General features: G+C 55.7%; 3 non-coding genes across 3 annotated transcripts in view; all 3 read left to right on the plus strand.

The window, feature by feature from the left end:
- The first annotated feature begins 3,488 nt into the window (after positions 1 to 3,488).
- On the plus strand, positions 3,489 to 5,401 carry LOC126452123 (small subunit ribosomal RNA). The gene has a single exon (XR_007584518.1). It is a non-coding gene; the product is annotated as a small subunit ribosomal RNA (ribosomal RNA).
- Positions 5,402 to 5,752: 351 nt separating this feature from the next.
- Positions 5,753 to 5,907, plus strand: LOC126452120 (5.8S ribosomal RNA). The gene has a single exon (XR_007584515.1). It is a non-coding gene; the product is annotated as a 5.8S ribosomal RNA (ribosomal RNA).
- Positions 5,908 to 6,095: 188 nt separating this feature from the next.
- LOC126452124 (large subunit ribosomal RNA) overlaps positions 6,096 to 7,500 on the plus strand; it is a 4,225-nt gene continuing 2,820 nt past the window's right edge. Inside the window, exon 1 of the ribosomal RNA XR_007584519.1 lies at positions 6,096 to 7,500. This exon is cut by the window's right edge and continues 2,820 nt beyond it. This is a non-coding gene — a ribosomal RNA (large subunit ribosomal RNA).

A 7,500-nucleotide genomic window follows, 5' to 3' on the forward strand; every position in this document is an offset into this window, starting at 1 on the left:
AACCTAACCCATGTTGTGCCTTAACCTAACCCATGTTGTGCCTTAACCTAACCCATGTTGTGCCTTAACCTAACCCATGTTGTGCCTTAACCTAACCCACGTTGTGCCTTAACCTAACCTACGTTGTGCCTTAACCTAACCCATGTTGTGCCTTAACCTAACCCATGTTGTGCCTTAACCTAACCCATGTTGTGCCTTAACCTAACCCATGTTGTGCCTTAACCTAACCCATGTTGTGCCTTAACCTAACCCATGTTGTGCCTTAACCTAACCCATGTTGTGCCTTAACCTAACCCATGGTGTGCCTTAACCTAACCCATGTTGTGCCTTAACCTAACCCACGTTGTGCCTTAACCTAACCCACGTTGTGCCTTAACCTAACCCACGTTGTGCCTTAACCTAACCCACGTTGTGCCTTAACCTAACCCACGTTGTGCCTTAACCTAACCTACGTTGTGCCTTAACCTAACCCATGTTGTGCCTTAACCTAACCCATGTTGTGCCTTAACCTAACCCATGTTGTGCCTTAACCTAACCCATGTTGTGCCTTAACCTAACCCATGTTGTGCCTTAACCTAACCCATGGTGTGCCTTAACCTAACCCATGGTGTGCCTTAACCTAACCCATGGTGTGCCTTAACCTAACCCATGTTGTGCCTTAACCTAACCCATGTTGTGCCTTAACCTAACCCATGTTGTGCCTTAACCTAACCCATGTTGTGCCTTAACCTAACCCATGTTGTGCCTTAACCTAACCCATGTTGTGCCTTAACCTAACCCATGTTGTGCCTTAACCTAACCCATGTTGTGCCTTAACCTAACCCATGTTGTGCCTTAACCTAACCCATGTTGTGCCTTAACCTAACCCATGTTGTGCCTTAACCTAACCCATGTTGTGCTTTAACCTAACCCATGTTGTGCCTTAACCTAACCCATGTTGTGCCTTAACCTAACCCATGTTGTGCCTTAACCTAACCCATGTTGTGCCTTAACCTAACCCATGTTGTGCCTTAACCTAACCCATGTTGTGCCTTAACCTAACCCATGTTGTGCCTTAACCTAACCCATGTTGTGCCTTAACCTAACCCATGTTGTGCCTTAACCTAACCCATGTTGTGCCTTAACCTAACCCATGTTGTGCCTTAACCTAACCCATGTTGTGCCTTAACCTAACCCATGTTGTGCCTTAACCTAACCCATGTTGTGCCTTAACCTAACCCATGTTGTGCCTTAACCTAACCCATGTTGTGCCTTAACCTAACCCATGTTGTGCCTTAACCTAACCCATGTTGTGCCTTAACCTAACCCATGTTGTGCCTTAACCTAACCCATGTTGTGCCTTAACCTAACCCATGTTGTGCCTTAACCTAACCCATGTTGTGCCTTAACCTAACCCATGTTGTGCCTTAACCTAACCCATGTTGTGCCTTAACCTAACCCATGTTGTGCCTTAACCTAACCCATGTTGTGCCTTAACCTAACCCATGTTGTGCCTTAACCTAACCCATGTTGTGCCTTAACGTAACCCATGTTGTGCCTTAACGTAACCCATGTTGTGCCTTAACCTAACCTATAATGTGCCTTAACCTAACCTAAAGTGCGCCGTAACCTAAACTATATTGCGCCTTAACCTGACGCACGTTGTCGCTGAACCTGCTCTGTAATTGTTATGCAACCCGTTAAAGTAGTGTAGTGTTGCCTAACCGCAACCCTCGCAATATAGTTCGCTACTCGCACTGCCCGGTCCCCTGTGTATCGCGTCATGTTAAACACCTTGCAGGTGTTGCTGACTTTCCACATGCTCCTGCTATACACTGTAGTGTGGATAGCAGCAGGACGTACATGCCCCCCCCCCCTTCCCCCCTGCCTTCGCAAGCTGGTCGGTGAGAAGTTTGCATGTTCAATGCCCTTCGCATGCCGACGTACTCAGCCTACGTTGTGGTACGGCCCTGTCACCTGTCCGCCGATGTACGCAAAACCCACAAACTGTACTGCACATTGCTCCGTATGTACTGAATGATACATCGTGGCCCATGTGACCGTATGACGACAGCGCCTAGCAACGGCGGACCATACAGTCCAAATATTGTGCACGCAGCTACGTGTCGTCTCCCCTATAAGAGCTGGATTGCAGTGTGGTACGCCATACAGACGTGGTGGAGGAACGGACGCCCTGGATGGCGATCAGCATGAGCAGTCTGTTGATGTAGTGGAGCGTGTATTCGGACGTAGTCGTCTCTTCTCACACCACCGGTGATAGCATGTTGCACCGCGTTCCACATCTGCGACATGCTGCAGAGGCGGGGCTGACAGTCGTTCGCGCAATGGACACCGCATACGTACGGGGTCTACCTTCCACGTGTTCTCTAGGCGTGCACATGTTGTTGCGTCTATGTGGGCAGACGTAGTGTGTTGTGACACCTGACACAGGCATGCAATACTCGTTGCAAATGGCGATGGACGTGTACGTTTGCTGGTGACGTTACGCAAATGAACAACCGGTAACCGTTGTGGTGCGGTTGTTCTCGCTAGAGGTGAATCAGTGTTGGCGACGATCGGTCGAGCTATTAACCGGTTGTTTCAGGGATACCCACCATGCCCACGAACCGTGAAAGGGGACCCACCATGCCCACGAACGTGAAAGGGGATCTGGGTGTGAGGCGATACGCGGCGGTGGCTGGGTGGGACCGTCCCCGGCCGGTGAGGGGGGGGCCGCCCCGGCGTGCTGGCAGCGCGGTGCGTGGGCGCACGCGCTACAGCCGGCTGGTGGGGGGCGGCCGGTGGCAGGCGCGCCGGCCGACGGACGCGGCAGGCGGCGCAGCTGCCGCAGCCGGCGCCCCCTGCTCGCGGCGCCTTGCGGCCAAAGTAGGTCCTCGCGGGGCCCGGTGCGAAGCGCGGTGGCCATCTGCAAGTGTGGCTGGTCCGATTGAGGACTTTGTGCGCTGAGGATGCGCCGCCGCCCGGCGCTCGGCGCCCGCGACGCCGTCTCGGCGCCGCGACGCCGTCTGCTGCTCGGTCGCCCCAGCGGTTCTCGCAGGTGGTTTGTATCGCAGCTGTGCGGACGTGTTGGCGCGTGCGCTGTGCTGGGAGAGTTCGCTTCGGCACCCAAGTAGGGCTTTTGTCCTTCTGTGGCGCTGGCGTTGGAGCTGCCGGTCACCGTAGGTGGCGCGTGTTGTCTCCCGCCGGCAATGCCACGACAGCACGCTCCCGGGCCTCTGTCGGCAGCGGCAAGCTCAGTTGGGAGCACGGGTGGTCGCACCTAAAGCGTCTACTCGCCTAACTCCGGGCGATTGCGCCTCTCTCGAACCCGACAAGTACTTAGGACGGCGCTGCGCGCCGCCGGGACCTGAGAGGGTTTCGAGGTGTGTTGTGCAGGGGAGCTCAGCCTCCTCCTGTTTGCAGAATAATTGAGCGGACGCTTGCGTGTTCGCGCGGGCCCCCGGGACACACTCCCGGGCGGCCGGCTGCTCAGCTCTAGTTGACGCAGCTCCCTGGTTGATCCTGCCAGTAGTCATATGCTTGTCTCAAAGATTAAGCCATGCATGTCTCAGTACAAGCCGCATTAAGGTGAAACCGCGAATGGCTCATTAAATCAGTTATGGTTCCTTAGATCGTACCCACGTTACTTGGATAACTGTGGTAATTCTAGAGCTAATACATGCAAACAGAGTCCCGACCAGAGATGGAAGGGACGCTTTTATTAGATCAAAACCAATCGGTCGGCTCGTCCGGTCCGTTTGCCTTGGTGACTCTGAATAACTTAGGGCTGATCGCACGGTCCTCGTACCGGCGACGCATCTTTCAAATGTCTGCCTTATCAACTGTCGATGGTAGGTTCTGCGCCTACCATGGTTGTAACGGGTAACGGGGGAATCAGGGTTCGATTCCGGAGAGGGAGCCTGAGAAACGGCTACCACATCCAAGGAAGGCAGCAGGCGCGCAAATTACCCACTCCCGGCACGGGGAGGGTAGTGACGAAAAATAACGATACGGGACTCATCCGAGGCCCCGTAATCGGAATGAGTACACTTTAAATCCTTTAACGAGTATCTATTGGAGGGCAAGTCTGGTGCCAGCAGCCGCGGTAATTCCAGCTCCAATAGCGTATATTAAAGTTGTTGCGGTTAAAAAAGCTCGTAGTTGGATTTGTGTCCCACGCTGTTGGTTCACCGCCCGTCGGTGTTTAACTGGCATGTATCGTGGGACGTCCTGCCGGTGGGGCGAGCCGAAGGCGTGCGACCGCCTCGTGCGTGCTCGTGCGTCCCGAGGCGGACCCCGTTGAAATCCTACCAGGGTGCTCCTTTATTGAGTGTCTCGGTGGGCCGGCACGTTTACTTTGAACAAATTAGAGTGCTTAAAGCAGGCAAGCCCGCCTGAATACTGTGTGCATGGAATAATGGAATAGGACCTCGGTTCTATTTTGTTGGTTTTCGGAACCCGAGGTAATGATTAATAGGGACAGGCGGGGGCATTCGTATTGCGACGTTAGAGGTGAAATTCTTGGATCGTCGCAAGACGAACAGAAGCGAAAGCATTTGCCAAGTATGTTTTCATTAATCAAGAACGAAAGTTAGAGGTTCGAAGGCGATCAGATACCGCCCTAGTTCTAACCATAAACGATGCCAGCCAGCGATCCGCCGCAGTTCCTCCGATGACTCGGCGGGCAGCCTCCGGGAAACCAAAGCTTTTGGGTTCCGGGGGGAAGTATGGTTGCAAAGCTGAAACTTAAAGGAATTGACGGAAGGGCACCACCAGGAGTGGAGCCTGCGGCTTAATTTGACTCAACACGGGAAACCTCACCAGGCCCGGACACCGGAAGGATTGACAGATTGATAGCTCTTTCTTGATTCGGTGGGTGGTGGTGCATGGCCGTTCTTAGTTGGTGGAGCGATTTGTCTGGTTAATTCCGATAACGAACGAGACTCTAGCCTGCTAACTAGTCGCGTGACATCCTTCGTGCTGTCAGCGATTACTTTTCTTCTTAGAGGGACAGGCGGCTTCTAGCCGCACGAGATTGAGCAATAACAGGTCTGTGATGCCCTTAGATGTTCTGGGCCGCACGCGCGCTACACTGAAGGAATCAGCGTGTCTTCCTAGGCCGAAAGGTCGGGGTAACCCGCTGAACCTCCTTCGTGCTAGGGATTGGGGCTTGCAATTGTTCCCCATGAACGAGGAATTCCCAGTAAGCGCGAGTCATAAGCTCGCGTTGATTACGTCCCTGCCTTTGTACACACCGCCCGTCGCTACTACCGATTGAATGATTTAGTGAGGTCTTCGGACTGGTACGCGGCATTGACTCTGTCGTTGCCGATGCTACCGGAAAGATGACCAAACTTGATCATTTAGAGGAAGTAAAAGTCGTAACAAGGTTTCCGTAGGTGAACCTGCGGAAGGATCATTACCGACTAGACTGCATGTCTTTCGATGTGCGTGTCGTGTCGCGCAACACGCTACCTGTACGGCTCGCAGTAGCTGTGCGCCGCGTGCGGAACCACGCGTTCGTCTCAAAACTAACGGCAATGTTGTGTGGTACGAGCGCTGAAGCGCTGGAGCGGCTGGCCTGCGGCACCTGGCGCCTGGCGCCGGTTTTGAATGACTTTCGCCCGAGTGCCTGTCCGCTCCGGTGTGGAGCCGTACGACGCCCATCGGCCGTGAGGCCGTTGGACACTGAACGCTGGAACAGGGGCCGCCACACGCCTCAGTCCCGCCTATGCAACTGTCTTGAAAGAGATAGTGGAAACTACGAAAAGATCACCCAGGACGGTGGATCACTCGGCTCGTGGGTCGATGAAGAACGCAGCAAATTGCGCGTCGACATGTGAACTGCAGGACACATGAACATCGACGTTTCGAACGCACATTGCGGTCCATGGATTCCGTTCCCGGGCCACGTCTGGCTGAGGGTCGGCTACGTATACTGAAGCGCGCGGCGTTTGCCCCGCTTCGCAGACCTGGGAGTGTCGTGGCCGCCTGTGGGGCCGGCCGCGTCTCCTTAAACGTGCGATGCGCGCCCGTCGCCTGGCGGTTCGCATACCGGTACTTACTCGGTAGCGTGCACAGCCGGCTGGCGGTGTGGCGTGCGACACCTCGTACAACGACCTCAGAGCAGGCGAGACTACCCGCTGAATTTAAGCATATTACTAAGCGGAGGAAAAGAAACTAACAAGGATTCCCCAGTAGCGGCGAGCGAAACAGGGAAGAGTCCAGCACCGAACCCCGCAGGCTGCCGCCTGTCGTGGCATGTGGTGTTTGGGAGGGTCCACTACCCCGACGCCTCGCGCCGAGCCCAAGTCCAACTTGAATGAGGCCACGGCCCGTAGAGGGTGCCAGGCCCGTAGCGGCCGGTGCGAGCGTCGGCGGGACCTCTCCTTCGAGTCGGGTTGCTTGAGAGTGCAGCTCCAAGTGGGTGGTAAACTCCATCTGAGACTAAATATGACCACGAGACCGATAGCGAACAAGTACCGTGAGGGAAAGTTGAAAGAACTTTGAAGAGAGAGTTCAAAAGTACGTGAAACCGTTCTGGGGTAAACGTGAGAAGTCCGAAAGGTCGAACGGGTGAGATTCACGCCCATCCGGCCACTGGCCTCCGCCCTCGGCAGATGGGGCCGGCCGCCCGCGCGGAGCAATCCGCGGCGGGGTCGTGTCCGGTTGCCTTTCCACTCGCCGCGGGGTGGGGCCGTTCCGGTGTGCGGTGGGCCGCACTTCTCCCCTAGTAGGACGTCGCGACCCGCTGGGTGCCGGCCTACGGCCCGGGTGCGCAGCCTGTCCTTCCGCGGGCCTCGGTTCGCGTCTGTTGGGCAGAGCCCCGGTGTCCTGGCTGGCTGCCCGGCGGTATATCTGGAGGAGTCGATTCGCCCCTTTGGGCGCTCGGGCTCCCGGCAAGCGCGCGCGGTTCTTCCCGGATGACGGACCTACCTGGCCCGGGCCCCGGACCCGCGCCGCTGTTGGCTCGGGATGCTCTCGGGCGGAATAATCGCTCCCGTCAGCGGCGCTTCAGCTTTGGACAATTTCACGACCCGTCTTGAAACACGGACCAAGGAGTCTAACATGTGCGCGAGTCATTGGGCTGTACGAAACCTAAAGGCGTAATGAAAGTGAAGGTCTCGCCTTGCGCGGCCGAGGGAGGATGGGGCTTCCCCCGCCCTTCACGGGGCGGCGGCCTCCGCACTCCCGGGGCGTCTCGTCCTCATTGCGAGGTGAGGCGCACCTAGAGCGTACACGTTGGGACCCGAAAGATGGTGAACTATGCCTGGCCAGGACGAAGTCAGGGGAAACCCTGATGGAGGTCCGTAGCGATTCTGACGTGCAAATCGATCGTCGGAGCTGGGTATAGGGGCGAAAGACTAATCGAACCATCTAGTAGCTGGTTCCTCCGAAGTTTCCCTCAGGATAGCTGGTGCTCGTACGAGTCTCATCCGGTAAAGCGAATGATTAGAGGCCTTGGGGCCGAAACGACCTCAACCTATTCTCAAACTTTAAATGGGTGAGATCTCCGGCTTG

This window comes from Schistocerca serialis, unplaced genomic scaffold, assembly GCF_023864345.2.
Source record: "Schistocerca serialis cubense isolate TAMUIC-IGC-003099 unplaced genomic scaffold, iqSchSeri2.2 HiC_scaffold_768, whole genome shotgun sequence".
Lineage (NCBI taxonomy): Eukaryota > Metazoa > Arthropoda > Insecta > Orthoptera > Acrididae > Schistocerca > Schistocerca serialis.